This window comes from Rhinolophus ferrumequinum, chromosome 16 (genome assembly GCF_004115265.2).
Source record: "Rhinolophus ferrumequinum isolate MPI-CBG mRhiFer1 chromosome 16, mRhiFer1_v1.p, whole genome shotgun sequence".
Lineage (NCBI taxonomy): Eukaryota > Metazoa > Chordata > Mammalia > Chiroptera > Rhinolophidae > Rhinolophus > Rhinolophus ferrumequinum.
Window position 1 is genome coordinate 51,046,292 of NC_046299.1, and position 22,078 is coordinate 51,068,369.

The 22,078-nt window shown below is 36.2% G+C and overlaps 1 protein-coding gene and 2 pseudogenes across 5 annotated transcripts in view; 2 read left to right on the forward strand and 1 right to left on the reverse strand.

Moving 5' to 3' along the window:
• The window catches only part of USP54 (ubiquitin specific peptidase 54), a 117,954-nt gene that overhangs the window by 65,954 nt on the left and 29,922 nt on the right, over positions 1 to 22,078 (reverse strand). Inside the window, exon 1 of one of the 5 annotated variants that reach the window (XM_033129887.1) lies at positions 15,628 to 15,744. The exons of 3 other annotated variants lie outside the window; for them this stretch is intronic. The gene's annotated coding sequence lies outside the window, so the exon portion shown is untranslated. Of the gene's footprint in view, positions 1 to 15,627; positions 15,745 to 22,078 lie in introns of those variants that run through there. One more of the 5 variants, XM_033129885.1, reaches the window with a different exon arrangement.
• LOC117035826 (dynactin subunit 6-like) lies at positions 3,826 to 4,261 on the forward strand (annotated as a pseudogene).
• Positions 17,862 to 21,280, forward strand: LOC117035867 (lysozyme C-like; annotated as a pseudogene).

A 22,078-nucleotide genomic window follows, 5' to 3' on the forward strand; every position in this document is an offset into this window, starting at 1 on the left:
AACATCCCCTCCTTACGAGCTCTTTTCCCTTTAAATATAACCACACATAGATCTGATATAAAAAAAAGCCAGAAACAACAAAGACCATCTTGAACTTATTCACTCCTATATGTACTACTGTCCTAAATTTTCTTCAAGCTTTCATCACTAAATGTCTCTACAATTAATAATTTATAACTGCTGCCTCTCCTTGTTTACCATGAATCTCTTCACAACATGGTATTGCTCCTTCACTCCAAGACCACAATTTTACTCCATGGAACATTCACTTTCTAAAGAAATCTCCTAATTTCTTTTTCTTTTTTTTTTGATATCATTGTTAACATTTTAATCATTGATAACATTTTAAGATTTACTCTTAAACATTTTTTTATTAACTTATTGGGGTGACAATAGTTAGTAAAATTACATAGGTTTCAAGTGTACATGTCTATAATACATCACCTATGTATCACATTACGTGCTCACCACCCAAAATCAGTTCTCCTTCCATCACCATATGTTTCACCCCTTTTACCCTCTTTTACCACCCCTCTCCCCCCTTACCCTCTGGTAACCACTAAACTGTTGTCTGTGTCTGTGAGCTTTTGTTTCTTTGTTTGTTTGTCTTATTCCTTTGTTGCTTTCAGTTTTATATCCCACATATGAGTGAAGTCATATGGTTCTCAACTTTTTCTGTCTGATTTATTTCACTTAGCATAATAATCTCAAGATCCAACCATGTCGCCGCAAATGGCACTATTTCATCTTTTCTTACAGCACAGTAATATTCCATTGTGTACACCACATCTTCTTTATCCAATGATCTATCGAAGGACACTGGTTGTTTTCATGTTTTGGCCACCATAAATAATGCTGCAGTAAACATCAAAGTACATATATCTTTACAGATAAATGTTTTCAGATTTCTTGGGTAAATACCCAGGAAAGGGATTGCTAGGTCATATGGTAATTCTATTTTTAATTTTTTGATGCTGCTTTTTCATAGCGGCTGTACCAATTTACATTCCCACCAACAGTGTATGAGGATTCTTTTTTCTCCACAGCCTCTCCAACACTTGTTATTATTTGTCTTGATGATAGCCATTCTAACAGGTGTGATGTGATATCTCATTGTGGTTTCGATTTACATTTCCCTAACAGCTAGTGGAGTTGAGCATTTTTTCATATATCTGTTGGCCAGAAATCTCCTAATTTCAAAATATACTGGCTTTTTCTATAGGCCTCACTCTTCTTAACTTTTCTGCAGCACCTAACACTGGCTGCCCTGATGCTACACAATCCTGGATTCACTGGGTGAATTAATAAAGAAATGAGAGACTTGATAAACTGAAAGAATGACAAACAGTAGATCTCCTACTGCTGACAGTTCATTTTCTCTCTCCTTTGCTGCTTTCTTAAAAGTGGACATTCCCTAAAGTTTAAATCAGACCTTCTTGCTCTTTTCTATAGTACTTTCCATGGTGTTCTTATCTCCTTCTCCATCAGAACTTCAGCCATCACTTCTGGTCTGACAAATCACAAAGCTCATGAACCTCCAAACCAAACTACCAACTACTTGCACATTGTCCCACATTTGCAATAAGTTCAACATGTCCAAATCTCAAGTCACCTAATTTCCCCCCAAAATAGTTCCTCCTCTGACTCTTTTTTTTTTTTAATCTAATGGCATCTCAAACACCCAGGTTCAAAACCTCTGTAGTCTTTTGACTTCTTCCAATCGCTCCCTTACTTGCCTATCCACATCACAAAGGCCTGTCAGTTCTCCCTTCAAAATCTCTTATACTGATCCTTCTTTTTCATTTCCACTGTCATCACCCTAGTTTATACCACAATTACCTCTCATTTAGACTATTACAATAGATGAGTTTTTCCGGCCTCATGTCTCTTGACATTCTGATTCCTTCATATAGTTTTTTATAAATATTTCTCTTTAACATGCACCATTATTTATTTGTATGCATTTTACACAAAAAGCCAAAAAGCTCGTTTTGTTGCTTAGCAGTAATTGTTCCTTAGCAGTAGAAAAATTTCAGTTGCCAGCCAAAATAGTTTTTTTAAATAATTACTCACACCTTTTTCAAGTCCCAAGCAAAGTAAAGATGTCGACTCTTTTTTTTTTTAATTTTTATTTATTTAAGTGTGTTTTTTCAGGACCCATCAGCTCCAAGTCAACTAGTTGTTTCAATCTAGTTGTGGAGGGCGCAGTTCACAGTGGCTCATGTGGGGATCGAACTGGCAACCTTGTTGTTAAGAGCACCAAGCTCTAACCAAACTGAGCTAACCTGCCGCCCCAAGATATCTACTCTTAACACTCCTATTCAACACCATACTGGAGGCCCTAGCCTGTGCAATAAGACAAGAAAAACAAATTTAAAAAACATATAAATTGGAATGGAAGAAATAAAACTGTCTTTATTCACAGGCATCATTTAAAAATTTTAAAATCCCAAGGAATCTTAAAAAAAAAAAAAAGAAAATCAAATCTAAGAACTAGTAAGTGAGGTCAGTAAGGTCACAGAATACAAAATCAAAAATTTTTTTAAATCACTTGTGTTTCTATATACTAGCAATGAACAATTGGAAACTGAAATTCTTTTAAAGTACCATTTATAATAATACCACAAAATATAAAATACTTAAGTATAAATGTAACAAAATATATGTAGGACCTATGTGCTGAAAACTACAAAACACTGGTGAAAGAAATCAAAGATGAACTACCATATTTTGCGGTGTATAATGTACAATTTTTTTGCCCAAATTTGTGAGGGGAAAAATAAAATATGCATTATACATGGGTAGTACTAATTCTGTACCTATATAAATGTTTTTTATTCTTTTATTTATGTTTATGAAATTAAAAGTGTAGCTCTAGAAATCAATAATAATATCCTTATGCAAAATAATACCCTGGAATACGATAATTGATTTTGTTGAACTTAGGACGAACTTGCAACGAACTTGGCCTTCTATACAATGCATAAATATTGTAAATTTGTTACCAGTACATAAAATTTCTTGTACCTTGTATCTATTCTTGTAATTATTTGTTACATGAAGTTTCTTGTGCCATAATATCTTAAAAAATAAATGCTAAAATTCCTTTATAATACAAACTAGTACCTAAATGTAAACAAATGAAAAAAATTTTAAAAATTAAAACGAAAGATTTTTTTCCCTGAAATTTTGGGCCAAAAACATGGGTGCGCATTATATACGGGAGCACATTATATATGGTAAATAATTGCTAAGTATACTATGCTCATAAACTGAAATCTCAATTTTGTTAAAATGTCAATTAACTCCAAATTGACTCATAGATTCAAAGCAATTTCAAATCAAAATCCCTGCACGATTTCTTTTTCGTAGAAATTCTAAAATTATGTGGAAAAGAAAAAGAAAAAGAATAGCCAAAATAATTTTGAAACAAAGTTGGAAGACACAGTAGTTAACACTGTATGGTACTGGTGAAAAGACAAATAGATCAAATAGATCAATAGAATAGAACTGAAAGCCCAGAAACAGGCCTAGATACATATGGTCAAATGATTTTTAATGAAGGTACAAAGGCAACTCAATGGAGAAAGAATAGTTATCAACAAATGACGTTGAAACAACTGAACATACACGTGCAAAAAACTGAACCTTGGCTCACATCTTACATCTTATAGAACAACTCAAAATGGATCGCAGTCCTAAATGGAAAACCTAAAACTAAAAATTCTAAAAGACAGAAGAAAATTCTTTGACCTTTAGTTAAGCACAGATTCCTTAGATACAAAAAAGCACAAGCCATACCCAAATGGAGACCGGGGCCAAACCATGGCGAAGAAGAGTCAAAAGAGTGTGAAGATTGCTCCTAGAACAGTTGTGTGTGCAGAAAGTGAAATCAGAGGTGATATAACTATAGGCCCTAGGACAGTGATCCACCCTAACGCACGAATTATTGTAGAAGCTGGGCCAACAGTGATTGATGAAAGTAACCTAATAGGAGAACAGGCGCATATCATAAATGCCATACAAAGGCAGAAATGTAATATTGACCAGTGATTGCATCATTGGGGCTTGTTGCAACTTAAATACATTTGAAGTCATCCCAGAGAATACAGTGATCTATGGTGTAGATTGCCTTCATCAGGTGCAGACTGAGTGACAACAGCCTCAGTCACTATAGCTGGATTTCCTGATGAAAAGCTTGCCAAACTACCACCACCTAAAAAACACTATGAAAGGAAGCTCAACTCCAGTTAAGAACTAAAAACAATATACGACACCAAGATAACATTTTGTCTTTGACCACTGTCTTTTGAAATGGCCACAGTGTTTATGCCCTCTAAGCAGTTGACAGAATAATACACGTTAACTTTATTTTGTAAAATTGAGTTAGAGAGGAAAATAATGGATTTTCATTGTAACTGTCCTCTATAATTTATATAAAATGTATTATTTTCCTATATCCTTCCTCCTTTTCTGATAATTTACAGATATAGTTTTCTTTTGTTACATAAAATGTTGGCCACAGATTTTAGTTATACAAAAGACTACCTGTGATAAGAAAGGGCATATTGTTATATATTTATATTCTATCTAGCACATACTAAACTAAATAAAAATGTTGATGACAAGAAAAAAGCACAATCCATAAAAGAAAAAAAAATTATAGAATTGGACTTCAGCATAATTAAGAACTTCTATTCTTTGAAAGACACTGTTAAGAAAATGAAAATACAAGCCAAAGATTGAAAGGAAATATTTTCAAACCACATAAAGGATAAACGACTTGTATCCAAAATATATATTGAATCCTCTGAACTTAATACTAAGAAAAACTGCCCAATTTTCTTAAATGGGCAAAAGATTTGAACTGATACTTCACTAAAGAAGATATACAGATGGCAAATGAACATACACAAAGATATTCAATGTTATTAGTCATAGGGGAAATGGAAATTAAAACCACATTATTAATTAACCACACTATTATTACATGCCTATTAAAATAGCTAAAAACAAAATATTTAAAACCTGATAATAACAAGTGCTAATGAGGAAGAATCAGAGCAACTGGAACTCTCCTCAAGTGCTGGTGGAAATAAAAAATGACACAGTTGGCAGTTACATATAGAGTTAAATATACTTTTGCCATACGACCTAGCAATCTTATTCCTAGGTATTTTACCCAAAAGAAATGAACGCTGATGCTCACATGAAAACCTGTACACCAGTGTTTATAGTGGTTTTATACATCAGCAAAACCTGGAAACAATCCAAATGTTCTTCAACTGGTAAATGGTACATCCACACAATGGACAGGACAATAAAAAGGAAAGAATACTGGCATACACAAAAATATGGATGAGTCTCAAATGTATTATGCTAAGTGAAAGAAACCAAACTCAAAAAGCTGTCTACTATGGTTTCGCTTATATGGCATTTTGGAAAACTAAAAATTAAAAGTCAAAATAGATCAGAGGTTGCCAGGAGTAGGGGGTGAGGGTAAGGATTGATTACAAAGGGGCATTATCTGGGTGATGAAATTTTTCTATGTCTTAATTTTTCCATGTCTTTCTATGTCTATGTGGTGGTAGTTATACTAACTCTATGCAATTAGCAAAACTCAGAACGCTATACCAAAAAGGTTTTGGTATTTCTTTGTAAATTTTTGTAATTTTATGTAAATTACCACAGATTTTAAAAATTGTTTTCAAAAGCATATTCTAAAGTGTAAAAAAAAAAAAAAAGCTTTCCCAGGTCCCTCCAGTAGAATAATGTTCAAACTTCTTAGCCTGATTCTTAATAACACAATCTGACCTTAACTTACCTTCAATATTTATCTCCTATTTCCCTATATGAAACTTCTTTCCAAACAAAGTGTTTTCCTATTTCTATGACCTTTTTAATTCTATTTTACCTACTTGGGATGCTCAGTACCCTCCTCCCCTGGATATGCAACCCAGCCTCTTTGTAAAAACCTTTGTAAAACATTCCTTGACCACCCCAAGTCTGAAGGGATCTCCCCCATTTCTGAACTCTTAGATTAATTTTCTATAATTTTAAGGACAATTAATGCTTCTATTATACGAGTGTTTCTAGGGTCCTCCCCTACTCCATGTTCCCCTCCACCTGTAAAGGAAACGGGGCTTTATCCCAAACCATTTGAAAATGGGGAATGGATGGAGGTCAGAAGCCAATTGTGTTCTATCCAAATATCGGTTATTGTGGGACATATTATCATAAGATTTCACTATATAGTCTTGTTTCTATATTTTCTTGTTTCATATAATCCATCATTCTATGATATTTACAGATTGTGATCTAAGTAAAAGTATGATTCTAAATATATATGTATATATTTAAACTTTCCATACAATTGCTTCATCTTTTAAAGCAAGATAGTCTTATATTATTAACCTGACTCAGTTAAAACTTTAGGCTTTCCTCACTGTCAGTATAAACACTTTAAGGGCATCACACAGCTTTGGGATGATGAGATTCTAATAAGGTAGTTCTGTGCAAATGCATCCTAGAGTCATATCCTTAGATACTTAGTTGAAAAAAAACAAAAAACAAAACACTTGGTGAACATGCATTATTTGTTCAGTGGCAATCTGTTCCAAAGAAGTTGTCCACATAGTTTTCAATACAGAAGCTTGCTTAGTTTTCATGTCAGCCAATTAGATGATTAAAAACAACTACCACCTGATAATGGCAGCTAAGCAGTATATGCAAATTTATTCAAATTTAAATTAAAACTGTTCCATAGCCTATTACCTAGTATTCCTGTCTGACTGATTTTGCCCCTATAGCAGTAGCAATCAAAAGGCTCACAGCATCCTGCAGAGGAGACTACAACAAACTCACAGACAGCAGGCTACTTGGCAGCTGCTTATTCCCAAACTCTGCAGAAAATGTATAATCATTTTTACCCACGTTTACTAGTTTCCAGCCAAGTCCTAAAACTATGGAGTAATCAAAGATGGGAGGAGAAAGAGCATATGACAATCTTATTACTGTGCTGCTCTCAACTCTGAAAGATGGAGACACCTGTATTTTACTGTTGCTGAATAGACGCTAAGGAGCCCAAAGGAAGTTTGTTCTTTTCTTCCAGCTTTATTGATATATTAATTGACAAATTAAATTGTAATATATGTAAAGCGTAAAATGTGATGATTTGATAAATGTATAGACTGTGAAAGGATTCCCATAATCAAGTTAACTTAACACAGAGCAGAGGGCAACAGAAAAGATCAACGAAACTAAGAGCTAGTTTTTGGAAAAGATCAACAAAAATGACAAATCTTTAGCTAGATTAAGAAAAGAAAGAGAAGACTATACATAAAATCAGAAATGAAAAAGTAGACATTACAACTGATAACAGAAATACTAAAGATCATATGAAACTAATATGAACAATTACACGCTAAAAAATTGGATAACCTAAAAGAAATGGAAAAATTCCTAAAAATATACAACCTACCAAGATTGAATTATGAAGAAATAAAAAAGATCATAAACTCTTATATTTATTTAATTTTTAATCTTCTTTATACTTGTTTAATCATCATTACTGACTAGCTCTTGAGATTTACTAAGTTAAAACAGCCTGCATTACTTTGGTGTCTCTAATACCAGGTAAACTACGAAGCTAGAAGCCAAAATTAGGAAAGAAGCATGTCGTCGTATCACCTATTCCCTATTTCCTGTGTAGTAGAGTTACTAAGTCGTATGTTCCCAGTCTGAACCCACCAACATCCTGTGGGCTAGAAACCTTTCCATGTGTGAGATGATGGAAAACAGTGGGTCCCAACCATTTTACAGACCCCCACATCTAGAAGCAGATTTACAAATAATCTAAAGATTAAGCTTCAGGGCCCCTCTCTTGCACATGCCTTCAAGGCCCAAGATCTCATTTTCTATTTTAAAAATGTTTTCCTTAAAGAGGGGCTCCCGAATTATATAAGCTTCAGGACCCATAGAATCATATTACAGAAACTGAGCTTTTATAGTATATACTACTTGAGAAAATACATAATTCAAAAAGCTACTTTAAATTCAGTAATACTAATAAATTTGTATTGTATTAATCAAAGCAGCATCTGTTATTCATCACATAAACTTTGTTAGCACTAAATGGATCTAAATTATACTGTTTGGTGCACATTTGGATTTTGTGTTCTTGAATCACCAGCAATCCACCACTGAGAGTGGAAATGACAGGGCTCAATTTAAAAGACCATAGCTGGAGACGGCCAGCATTAGAGGTTCAGCTCTAGAAGCTGACGACCTTTCGAAAAAGAGTTTTATTTCTCTGTATTAACGAAATACAGAGAACAATTACTTCACAGTGAGGATACACAGTACAGCATAATGTGCTGCCATTTTTCTCAGGCCAAAGTAATAAACGAGGCTACAGCTGCAGCCACCCTAATTATCCCCTGCTGTATTTCTCACCAACAAAGTCAGCTTCTCTTAGCCTCTGTTCCTGAAAAAACCCAAAGTAGTCACTCAAATGTTTGCTGCAATGAAACTGGCTTATGCATAAAGAAAGTATGAGGCCTGGAAGGGCAATGGGCCAGGAAGAGCCTGTCAAACTAAGAGAAAGCGGAGTAAATGAGGTTCAGAGATCTACAGGTTATTAGCATTAGAGATTTCATTATAAATGGGACATGAATGTAACTGAGACCAACGAAGACTAGAAAGGATTTCTTCCTGCAGAGCCTGGGGCCCTGTGATGAAGCCAGGTGAAAGGCTCAGGAAGCTTAGAGGAGGACAGGTCTCTTAAGGGAATTCATTTCATAATAATTAAATAAAATTCAATGAGGTCTCTAAGTAAACGTTATTAATTCCATGTGTAGAGAACTCCACGACATTTATGCAAATGACAGTATGAAAGTATCTCCACCAAGATGTTTATTAACTACAAAGGGAAAGATAGTAACTTTACTGTGGAGAAACCCACCTTATCCAAGTGATCAAGGTCAACATCACCAACCATAATACATGTGGACATCATAAATCGCATGGTAATAATAATGCACTGAGAAGGACACATTATTTCTGTGGTATTCTTGCCTAAATCATTAATTTCAGTCTGATCATGAGAAAACATCAGACAAATCCAAACTGAGGGACATTTGACAACAACTAATCAGTATTCCTCAAAAATGTCAAGGTTATAAAAGACAAAGAAATACTAAGACACATAGAGAATGCAGGAGACTGAGGAAGAGAAACCCCTAAAAGCAATGTCAGATCCTGGATAGGATCCTAGATAGGGACAAAAAAAAGAACAATGGTGAGCAACTTGTGGAGTTTGAAAAAGGTCTTCAGTTAGTAGTATTGTACCAATGTGAATTTCTTGGTTTTGATCAATGTATTACAGTTACATGAGATAATAACATTAAAGGAAACTGGGTGAAGGCTACATAAAGTCTCTGTACAACTTTTGCAACTTTTCTGTAAGTCCAAAATTAGTTCAAAATGAAAAACTTTTTAAACTGTGCAAATAACTTACTGAAGGAGATGGAACCTTGGTCCCAGTGGAGAATAGAGGAATGTCAGGGATTAATATCCATGCATATAAAGGTAAGTGGACTAAAATTTTCAGGAAAACAGGAGACACTGATCTAGGTTGTGATCCTGGTCAACTAGAGTCCAATGAAGGCTTCATGTCAAAACTCTGGGTTTACTATGTTTAACATCACAGAATAGTAGTTCATGGGTTATGTTTTATTAGTTCAGTAACCTGTTTCTTAGAGCTTGCTTTACCACAAAAGTCTTTAAATCTACAAGATAAAGGATAAATGTAATAAAATAAAATAAAAAACCAGGGCTCTCATTAGGTGATGGAATTACAGATTCTTTTTTCTATTTTCTAAATTATCTATAATTCATAGATAAGTTATCTATAATTTATAATTCCCTTATTTGAAGTAAAACTAAAACTGGGATTTAAACTCATTTTCCCCAAAAATAGAATGAAAGGACTCTGGACCAGAGGTAACCAATCATGAGACATCTAATAGACTAACGATATGAACACTGTTTAATAGATAACTATTTCCTATTTAGAAATAGGGGGCCAGGTTTGAATTTCTATTTCCTTTTATTCAATTCTCATTGCTGCCGCTACTGCGTTTCAGATCCTCACCACCTGACTCACTCACTGGCAGGCCTCCACTCCTACACGTGACTACCAGACGACTCCTAAAATACCATGTCACTCCCCTTTCAAAAATCTTCAATGGCTCCCAGAGGGGGACATGCTTTCAGCTAGAGAAAAATGGTATTTTTCTCATTCACAATGGGAGATAATAATGGATGGATTTTTCACAAGTTTCTCGTCTATAATTTTTTCTTGTCCACTTATTCTACCTGCTAACGGGGCAAAAACATGAACAAATAGCAAACTTAAAGAAAATTAAAAACCCAAAGCAGTCAATCAGACCTATTTTGACAGCTCTTTTTTCTTATTGACTCATGTTCTTGATTGTGATTTTATATTGCCTATTTTCTATATTCACATATTTTACCAGTAAAATTACTAATTTGTAAGACAATTAAATGTCTACACCCTACACAAATTTGAGAATCGTTAGACATTACCTCCATTTTTAGCTACATCTTCTACTCACTCACTCATTGATCAGACATTTCACTGAGCACCTAATATGTACCCCTCACTCAACCTCCACTCCAGGTAAACTGGACTGTTTTCTGTATAATGAACATGCTCTGTACTCTACCTCCTCAGGGCTCTAACAGTGCGTCCATCTGCAGTGCCTTTCTTCTCCTGTTCTTCATTTTAAATATCATAACTATCATACAAGGAGCAGCTGCATCAAAAGCCTTCTCAGAGTCTCTCCTTCTCGCACCTTTCCATTTTCTTCATTTATTTCACCTTCCTCGGTGCTCTCAGTGCATGTGGGGCTTAGATCACAGCATTCCCACCATCCGCCATGGGACAGTTATTTGTGTACATGGACTGCATCATATATTCCTTAAGGACATCTTTGTATTCCAAACAGAGGTTGAAAATAATAGACACTGAGTCATTAAAAGCTTAACTGAAAGAGAAAACGTTCTATGTGATGGGATAAGTACCTAGAATAACCAATTCGAACATCCTGCTCTATTCTGACTCTCCTTAAAGAGCACCCAAAATGTTTATATTCAGCTTGGGAGACTGCAGGCCACTTTTTCTAATGGAGACTACATCAATTGAATCAATATTTGCTTCTGATTCAAGCTTGAAAATGAAGACAGATAAACATCTACAACCATAAAAAAGCCTAAGTTATTTGTAGATTTATGGGTTGGTTATCTCAGACTCCCCAGTGAATACAGTTACTCAACTCAAACAATTTCCTGAGGGTTGGACTTTGGCAGCTTCAAATTATTACATCATGTACAAGAAGAAGAATTGTACACTGATAAAGAACAGAAAGCTTTATTTTTCCTTTTATGAGAACTTAGAAAACTGTCATTTACAACAAATTTGTCCAAAACCAGTTAGGGAGAAAAAAAAAAGAAAGATGAGAAGACATGTTTTCCTTGTTATAACTGACAAACTTTAAGAACTAAGAAATAACAGCTGGAGGCCACTTAGCCCCTTATCATAAAGATCCAGATCTGTATAGATAATTTACTGACTTCTAAGGGAGGCAGCATGATAGCAGAATGAACATAGTAGTTAAAAGTGCAGTCTCTGCAGGGCCAACCATATTGCATAACCTCAGGAAACACCATGCTCACAGTGGAGATCCACGGTGTACCATTCCCAAAGAACATTCTGGGAATTAGACAACTTAGGGACCCAGAGTGAGCAAAGTAGAACACGCCTGGACTCTACCACCTAACAACTGTGTCATCTTGACCATGTTATTGAATCAGTTATTGAAGTCTGAGGTACGACTACATCAGCAAAATGGGATTAATAAATAAGATCTGTCTCATAGGTTGATTACTATGCAGATTACTGAAATAACGTATAATATATGTATAATTAGCCCAGTATCTGGTAACTTACTAAGTGAGGCATAAATGTTTTGATGATGATGATGATGATGAAGCATAAGATGAATCTATACTCCAATCCTGCTCCATCACTTTCATATAATTTACTCCCTATAATAAATTGTTGAGAGTATTCAACAAATTATATATGCAAAATACTTAGGGCAAGGTACAAAACAGGATCTCCATAAATAGTAGCTATGATTATGATGGCTAACCATCCCCTCTTTCCATTCTCTCTTCCCTCCTTCTCCCTTTCTCTCTCTCTCATACACACATAACTTACTGTAAAAATTCCATAAGATTAAACTATAATTGACAGTACAAACCCAAAGCAATATCAAAATGAGGGAAAATGTAATCTAAAAATAATGTATTCTCAGTGAAATTCATCTGGAGTATTATAATAACTTCCAAACTGTTCTTCCCTTTTTAATCCTATCTATAAAATACTGCCAAAAGCAAACTCTGATCAACCACTTTTGGGCTCAGAAAACTTCAGTGACAAATTATTGTCAAAACTCCTCGGCCTTAAAAGGTCTTCTACAATCTTAACAATCATGCTCATTTCCAACTTCATCTACCACCACTCCCCTTAAAACACAAAAAAAGATTTGTGTTTGTCTTCCCCATTCATCTTCCCAGTTGCACCTATACTAGTAATCCTTTCCACTCAGCAAACCTGTTTGAACTAGCCATTCTGTTGGCAACTTATAGTAATAGACTAATGATAGTCATACCCTATCAGCAAGGAGTAGTCATTTATATCAACTTATTTCCCAAAGGATTGTCTAAATACCACTTCCCACCAATTTAGATTTAATGTCTCCCTCCTTTATTAATCAGCACTTAAATTGTACATCAGTATTTTATTAGAATAGAATTGTCACACAAAAAACATCCAGCCTAAGAGAAAGCTTATAAGATTTTATTTGAGCCAAACTGATGACAATTGCCAGGAAGCAAAATCTCAACTGATTGAGAAAATGCTCCGCAAAATAGCAGTTTGCAGCTTATTTTATAGGTAGAATCAAAGGAGGAGGGTTACATGAAATCCACTGGTGGCAGATTAAGGGGATGGGAGAAAGCAAAGCGGGGAAATCTCTGGGATTGGATAAAAGTAAATTAGAGAGACAGGTACTTCTTTCACATAGGTGGGTACAGGACAGTTAATAGTTCACTTTTTACAGCACGTAGAGATGGTCATCAGGGGACAAGAATAGCAATGAGGGATTCTATAGTTTCCTGCTCTTGTCTGGAAAAAGGGATTACTGACATTCCAAGGATGTTATCTTAGGTGCAAAAAGACAATAGACAGGCTCACTTAAGGTACAGACTGACCTTTGTAAAGGAAACTACAGACTAAAGATGTGACTTCCCACCATGGTCCACCTTAGTTAGGAATTTTTAGGTTCACACCATCCTATGTGGTTATTTTTCAGTCTCCTGAGCTTGTCAGGTTTAACATGTGGCCTCTTCTGTCCACACAATGCAGAAAGTTACATTGCTTTACACTCAACAGATGCTCAATACTTGTTAAATAAAAGAATAAATGAAGAACTAAGTTTTGTGAAACACATTTTTCAGTTTAGAGATAACTCAATTATAAGCATGGCCAGTCATCTCTCTATCTCTTCCCTGAATCTATTGCCTAAATCATATCATACCTAATTCATACCTTGTGTTTTCAAAAGGTCTGTGGAAGAAAGACTCTACTTTATGGCCAGTAGGACAAACACAACATTCTTTCTCAAACATATTGCTAATTCCACCAAACTAGTGACAGCAGTGGTTAAAGGAAAGAGGATCAATTGCAATTATATTCGGTCCCAGGATAGCAAAAGGATAACTAAGAGTTCCATAAAATTGCCCTATATTATCTTCTGGTTCAATAACTTAGAACCAGGGGTTTTTTTCTTTCCTAATTTTTTAAACCTCTAAGGCTTTTTTTAATTTCAATGCTTGATTGCAATAGTGCAATGATTAATTTCAATGCACTATTTGTGAATCATTATAAACACACCACTACCCAAATTATTTCAGCACAAATAATAACGAAATCATGATAGCTCTTAAACAAGAGGGAAATAGAAATGCAAGCCACTGACTGTACCCACTTGACTCATTTCTGCTGGGAGAACACTGGTACTGAATAGCACAGCAACTCCAGTGTGAGACCAAGCACATGACTGGGAAGGTGACAGAAGACACCAAGAAAAGAAGCGCAGCTATGAAGAATGCCTCCTCTGTGGGGTCAGGAGGTGGAAGGACGGGCAGAGATCCACTGAAATCTACTCTAAAAGCCTTCACAATACTCAAACATGCTACAAGACTCCAGGTTTTGAGCTAGTTCAAATCCTAGTTCTACCACTTATACCTGAGACGCCTTCGGCAAATTGCTGTAAGATTATAATAGTAGCCACCACTCAGTGAACACCAACTCAGTGTGAGGCACCGAATACATGGTATACAGCCTTTAATTCTCACAATTAATCAATCATGCCGGGATTATTTTCCTCATTTTTCAGAAAACAATACCCTGTGTTCTTTCTACCTACGCATGACTGCTTCCCAGAGGGCTGGCTAATACTACCTACCTGGCAGGGTTATAGTAGGAATTGGAAGCAAAGCACTTAGCATAGGAACTAGTACATGCCACATAGTAAGAGCTCAAGACATCACTACTGTACAAGTGCAACTATCACTTGAATTAAGTGACTCAGTTGAACGGCAATAAAATCCCACGAAGTTTCCCCTCACAATGTCTACCATGAAAATGGCTTTTAATTAGCAGGTACTTCTGGAGAACCCAAGACTCCAATTTATAATTCCTTGAAATACCAGAGTATCATCCATTCTGTGTAAAAATAATAATAATACACAAATGAGGATCAAAACATACAATCTAAGGAAACAGAATGATATGAAAGTGATATTTGACTCAATCTGAACACCAAATATTAAATATTTTACTTTCAAAAGGATTACAGCTCTCACACCTCAAGGCAGCAGGTGCTAATGAACAAATAAATCTATTTAACTTCCCAAAAATAATGCCCAGAAGCATCTGTTATCCTGAAGTACTCAGCAAACCATTTCCCAGACTTGACAACATTGCCAAAATCTTACAGAATTTTACCAACAACATTCAGCTGAGAGGAAAAATGAATCATTCTGGTTCTGGAAGTAAATGCTACTTCCCACCTTAGCCACAAAATAAGATCTTTTTTCGTTATTACTTTTATCAGCGTGTTAATGCTGAAAATAAGTATAAAGAAATCACAAATAACCTTCTGTTTGAAGGAAATTTAAAATACTAAACTCATAACCCTTGCCTTCAATTCTAACAAGCTCAAGAAAATCTATGAGAATGTGTTTTGTTTTTTTCAAAACCAATCCTAAAAATCAAATTACCGAAGCCTTAATAATTGAAACAGAGAAGGGAAGAGCAGAAACAAGTCAGCATGAAAGAAGCCTCCTGAAAGTTAAGAGTCCTAAAACTTCCATTTCAAAGTTTAACCTGTTGCTGTTAAAAGCAACACTTCACAGACTGACCAGTTCCCTACATTCCTCCACCCCTCCGAGTTTTACCACAGGAACGATACTTACCGGACAGCACACTCAACCTCCAGCAAAAAGCCTCCAGCAATCATAAGGGCATTTGTGGGGCAAGTGATACAGGAATGGGGAGGGACAGGGAAGAGCTAGAGTGGTGGGGAGGGAAGGGTACAGAGGGAGGAGACAACTACAGCAGCCACTATGGGAAATTGTGAATCTAAACCACAAAGGCTTCCCGCAGAACAGGATAACAGAGGAAGGGGAATTTCTTTTTACCACCTACCAGGCACTCCGCACTGACAATTCCGGATAAAACTAAAAAGATGGAGCCCCCAATTAAATACAAGCAAAGTAAATTTAAGAAATCAAAAGTAACTTGAAAGGACACATCACAAACTTCATAGAGGATTAAGAACAACAATTAGGAGGCTGTTTCCTCCAGGGGCATTCCTTACGACAAAGGTCAGCAGTGTAACAATGAGATCTGCAGGGTGGCAGCTGCTTTCCAAAAGGAGGGCCAGCCATAAAAAGTCTTTTGCACCACAGTCAAAAGGAGCACCAAAAGACATTTTCATGGGGCTTTAGAGAATAACTGCTACAATGTCATTGTTGAATCCTTCATTCAGAATTTCAAGACTATCTGGACTATGATTTTAATAGGCAAAATTCCTCCAACTCTCTTAAACAATACATACTCTAAATAATATTGTGTCAACTGAGATGTTGGGTTCAAGAATCAATTTTAAAATGCACGGGATTTCAAATGTTCCCAACCCCAAAGGCAAGGACAGTCATCTTCCCAGAGGAGGCCACATTAGATCACCAAGAACAAACAGCAGGCAGGGTCCTGCCCCCAAACACGTGATCCTCGGCCCAGAACTTACATTTGCAGGCAGGGCACAAAGGCCCCTGAGGACCAAACACACCCTTCTATGTGTTCCTCTCAGTTATAAAACAGCTTTATTGAAAGGAGTTGTTTTATAAGCATACTGATGAAAAAACTCATCAGCAGAATCCTTGCCAAATATGAAGAGCTGTTGTATTTCTATAGGTTGAAAGAAAATATCTGAGCTGATTTTTTTTAAAGATTTAATTAAGATTTATTGCTAAAATTAAACAGATGCAGGCACTGCCCAGAACTAATTAAGCTTTTACATTTTAACAATGTACTAAAGTAGTCCTTTGGCAACAAGTACCAAGATTTTTTTTAAATGGAAAAAGAAAAAAATGGTATTATTCCTTTTCTTTTGCTAACATTAGCATTCTAACTCTGGTCTAGTGCTGAGTGAGGATGGAGAGATTAGTACCATTTCAAAGTGTGAAACAGGATTTTTACTGATCAGAGCTAGATGCAAAGAAAGAATGCAGTTTTCAAGGTCAAGCTCTCCATATCATTAAGAGATGTTATATATTCATTGTTGAATTAATCAAATAAAACAGTACTGGGGCAGTTACAGAGCTTCAACTTCTGATACAATGCAACTGGATAACATTTCAGCCAGGCAAGGTAGGTAATCCACAGGAAAATCTCACCCTAATCAATTGTAATCTCTTTTGAAGCCCCCCAGAAAATACTTCATGTAAAACAAGTTATTTTGGGACATTTCTTATTTCCTTTTTTAAGACTGCACAGCAGATTCTGTCTCATATAGAAGAGAGAACTCTGTGTAAAGCAGTGGGCCTCTCCAGCCAAAATAAATTGAGAAACTAAAGATTTGTGCTAGGTGAGTGCCAAACTGCCTTTAGAATTTTTGTGGGCACGATTGGTAGGTCAAGAGGGAGAGTGATATGTGTGGTTTTAGATGAAAAGAATGACTGAAGAGAACACGATGAAGTCAGTATAGCTAACTTAGAATGGAGTTTGTGTCGTCAGCCTGATAAAACTGGTTCAGACCAAATGGGCTGAAGTATAAGGAATAGATTTTATTTTACTTTAACTAGCCTGAGGACTTAAACTTTTGAACTTTTCAGCTGTGCATCTGTTGGCAAAAAAAAGTCCAAACTTACAGAAAAATTTTATGAGCATTTACTTGAGCCAAAAATACTGAGGATCAGCCTGGAAGCAAAATCTCAAAGGAATTGAGAAAAATGCTCCAGAGAATGACAGTTTTGCAGTTCATTTTATACATTTAGAATCAAAGGAGAAAAACATGAAATCCATTGGTGGTTAAGATTAAGGAGGAGGGAGAAAACAAAGCGGAGAAATCTCTAATGGAAAGCTACATACTTGTTTTACATTAGCAGGGAAAGGATAATTAACATTGAATACTTAACAGTAAATAGAGATGGTTATAGGGGAACAGGTACAGGTGAGTAAGCCTCAGAGGGGTCTGGAAAAGTAACTGTCATTCCAAGGGTATATTGTCTTAGATGCACAAAATAATGGACAGGGCTTGCTTAAGATAAAGATTAACCTCTCCTGAGGACGTGACTCCCCACCATGACCTCCCTGGTTAGGAATTTATGATCAGATCATCCTGTGCGTAGGTTACTTTTAGTCACTGACTTTGTCAGGCCTGCCACATAGTCCCTTTTCCTGGGACTGCATATAAATCCTGGAGATAACCCTCTGAAACTTAGGGAAGAATGTTCACATGTCTAGACCACCTAACATCTATTATTCAGACCACCAGACATCTGGAAGATTACCATCTCCAGAAGCTAAGAACGCAGGACTGACTCTTCTCAAGAATGTATTTTTTACTGTAAGAACTCTCAACTTTTCTTTTTTCTTCAGAACATCTGGGTGTTACCTGGTAGTGTTTTTGATTTGCAAATCCTAAGACCCTTGAATGAAACTTTGCCATTTTTAATTTTAGCTAAACCTCCTGATTCATTTATGCTCAGTCAACAGATGTCCAGGGATCAGTTTAAATGTCCAGGGATCCTAAAGTTGGATGACTAGTTACAACAGTACTTTGTAACAATGGTGCTTCAAAAAAACCTGTCATATTATTCAAGTACTTTGTAGGGAATGTTACACCATAATGGCCCACCTTCCTTTGATCATAATAGACATACACTGCTGAGAAAATATAAATAATATTAGCAGGCAGAAATTACCTCTAAGACGTGAATAAAGCAAGTGAATAAAGCAATCAGGAGAAATAGGTGCGCTGGGGGCGGGGGAGGGGGGTGGAATGCGGAATGAAAGAACACGGGCTGAAAAGTCCCACTTGGTCAGATCCCACTACCTTTCATTATCGGTCTCCGCTAGCAAGTGGGGTAGAATACAGCAGAATGTTCAATTTAATGAAAGAACATTTTGCTTAAAAGAGAAACAGAATTTCTCAAAGAAAAACCAAGGTGACTCCCTCCTGGAGTAATCATAAAGCAAAAACATTATTGTTGGCTTTTATTTCTGAGATGCTAACAACAACACTGATGTTGTCATAAAGGCAGGACCTGAGTGGCTCCATAGTAGGAGCCAAATTGGGAAATAAGACCCTCTTGCTTCTAGCACTCTCCAGGGTAGTGAGGAACTTTGGAGACTTTTACATAAACTATGGAAGACTGAGGTGGGGAGAGAGAGAGACAAGACTGCTCTATACCAAGGGGAAGCCTGTAGAACAGCAGCATTTGATCCCTGGGCTGGATGTTCACAGGAGAGAAATTAAGAAAAGCTTAATTCAGAGCTGTTCAACTGGAGTTTTAGGAAATGAAACTAAGATGTGGACTTGATCTTAGGTAACAAGGAACCCAAGAGAAATATTCCAGCCTTTGACTCTACATTGTAAGGAAGAATATGAAAAGTCACTGGAAAATAATAAAAACTACATAGCTAATTAGTATCTAGTTTTTATTCTGAGATTTATTCACAGCGTTGGTAAATAATGTGTGTATCTTAAGTAACTGGTCATTTCACTCAAGTATACATTACTGAGAAGGGGTATACTGCAGAAAAGGAAGAGGGAAGAAAAAAAAAATGATCCTAAGGACACATTTTGGAGAAACTAGCTGTTAACAACAGAACTAAGCAGCAAAACCATCCAAGAAAACTTCTGTATATTTCTCACACAAATTGACTCTGAAAAAAGAGGAAAGGTAGTCAGGGGCCATTTATTTGGGTTTCTAATGTTACGTCATTATTAAATTCAGATACTCAATTATACGAGTATCTTGCATCATCCTAAAAATTATTTGAATTAGCATTATCACATTACGAACATTAGCTAACATATCTCTAGGACAAGGGGTTAAAATTCCTTCAAATAGACTCAAAGCTCCTGGAAAGCAGTAAGAATATGAAATATCTCTCAAGTGTACCACAGAACCACCTAAATGCTAGCTGCACAGAAAGTGGTTAAAAACATGAATCTCATTCTCTTTTATATCTTAAGCCTGTAAGTTTAAGGCATAATCAAGGAAGAATAGAGACATGTCTAAGTAAAAAACAGAAAGAAAAGAAAATGAGGGGTGGGGGGGCTGACAAAATACTGAGTGCCCATAAAAATTATGCTGGTAGCCAATTCTTTTCTAGACTCCAGAATAGCTAAATTCAGACAGACCCTGTCCAGGTGATCTCATCAGACCACAGAGCGTTTTAACTCATGACTTCCGGTAAAGCAAAAGAAGCCATTGAGGCTCCATTATGCTGCTTCTATATCTAACACTCTCACTCCAATTTTCTCAGACCACACTTGACCCCTAATCCTGTATTTTTCTTATTTTCACCTGCTCTATCCTTATAGCTGTTATCCTAAACCACTTCAAACCCTTGGACCCCACCTCCACTCCTCTAAAACTCTTTCTACTGGTGATCTTCCAATCTATGAAGATTTGGGGCAGGCACATATGAGAAGAGTAATCGGCAAGTGATGACAATGCTAAAAGTCCAGAATGACCATCAACTAAACTCGGGAATAAGCTGAAGAACAATTTGCTCCCAGTTCTGATAACACTTCCCTTTGTCACTGAAATAATTGTGTGCTAAAATAGAAGATTCTAAAGGCAAAAATTCTCTCCTGAAAAGGTTTCGCAAGAACCAAATTGAGTCTATAGTTGTGGTAAGTGGTCAGCAGAGTGATTTATATTTTTGGTATTATTGTTTCCTGAATCATTTTCGGTTTTCTCTAACTATAGCGAAAGCCTCTGCAAGTTCTATCACACTTCAGCAAACTACAAATAATTTTGAGTAGAGTTACTAATAATGTATGTATTAAGATACACATGTTACTTGGGCCAGCACACCCTGGTCAGCCAAGCGGTCTGACTTCCCATTCAATGTGAAGTCTCTCCTTATTCTGGGGCTTCTCTGCCTTTCTGTCACCGTCCAGGGCAAGGTCTATGAAAGATGTGAGTTTGCCAGAGCTCTGAAATGGATGGCTTCAAGGGAATCAGCCTGGTAAACGGGGTGTGTTTGGCCCAACGGGTAAGCAGTTATAACACACAAGCTACCAACTACAATCCTGGAAGCAAGAGCAGTTATAACACACAAGCTACAAACTATAATCCTGGAAGCAAGAGCACTGATTATGGGATATTTCAGATCAATAGCCGCTACTGGTGTAACGATGGCAAAACCCCAAAAGCAGTTAACACCTGTGGTATATCGCGCAACGTGTTGCTGCAAGATGACATCACTCAAGCTGTCACATGCGCAACGAGGGTCGTCAGTGATCCACAAGGCATCACAGCATGGACAGCACGGAGAAATCGTCAAAACCGAGGTCTCACTCAGTATATTCAGGGTTGCAGAGTATAACTGGAATTTTCTTTCTTCAGCTTATTTTTGTCTCTTTTTCATAGTAAGAGAGTAGTAGTTGAGTGAAAGTTCACACTACTGTTCTTTCACACAAATAATGTTTTTACAGAAGTAGGAGCAAACTATAGTCTCTCTTCTAAGATGCTAAATGCTTCTTTTCAGTCCTTGGCTGGCTCTTTCTCTGCTATTTAATTTTTAACTGTGGGAGTGCCCCAGGGCTCAAGCCTATAATCATTTTATAGACTACATATTTTACTTATTTTGTCTCTTCTTGCTGAAATGTAACTTCCAGAAGGAGACTTTCCCCCACTTTTTAAAGACAATTGAAATAATCTCAATCTTTCCCCAAATCTGCAAGTATAGTAAAGGGTCCTTTTATTTTTTCTGAATAATTTGGGAGTAAATTGTCAACATGGTGTCCAAGACCCTGAATCATTCATTGCATAATTCCTAAATAATCTCAAAACATCATCCAAATCAGGAAGCTAACATTGATACATTCCTTCTGCCTAATCATTAGCTGTCATTCAATTTCATCAATTCTCCCCATAAATTCTTCATAATAAAAAGATCTAATTCATAAGCATAAAAAAATACATATGCTATATTATTTCCCATGTTCAACTGAACCTTAAAAATCACAGTTGCCAAGACAAATCAATGGGGAAAGAATTGTCTCTTTAAAAAATTGTGTTACGACAACTAGATTTCCATATGCACGAGAATGAACTTGGACTCCTCTAGTATCATATCCAGAAATTAAACCAAAATAGATCAAATATCTAAATAAAACAGTTA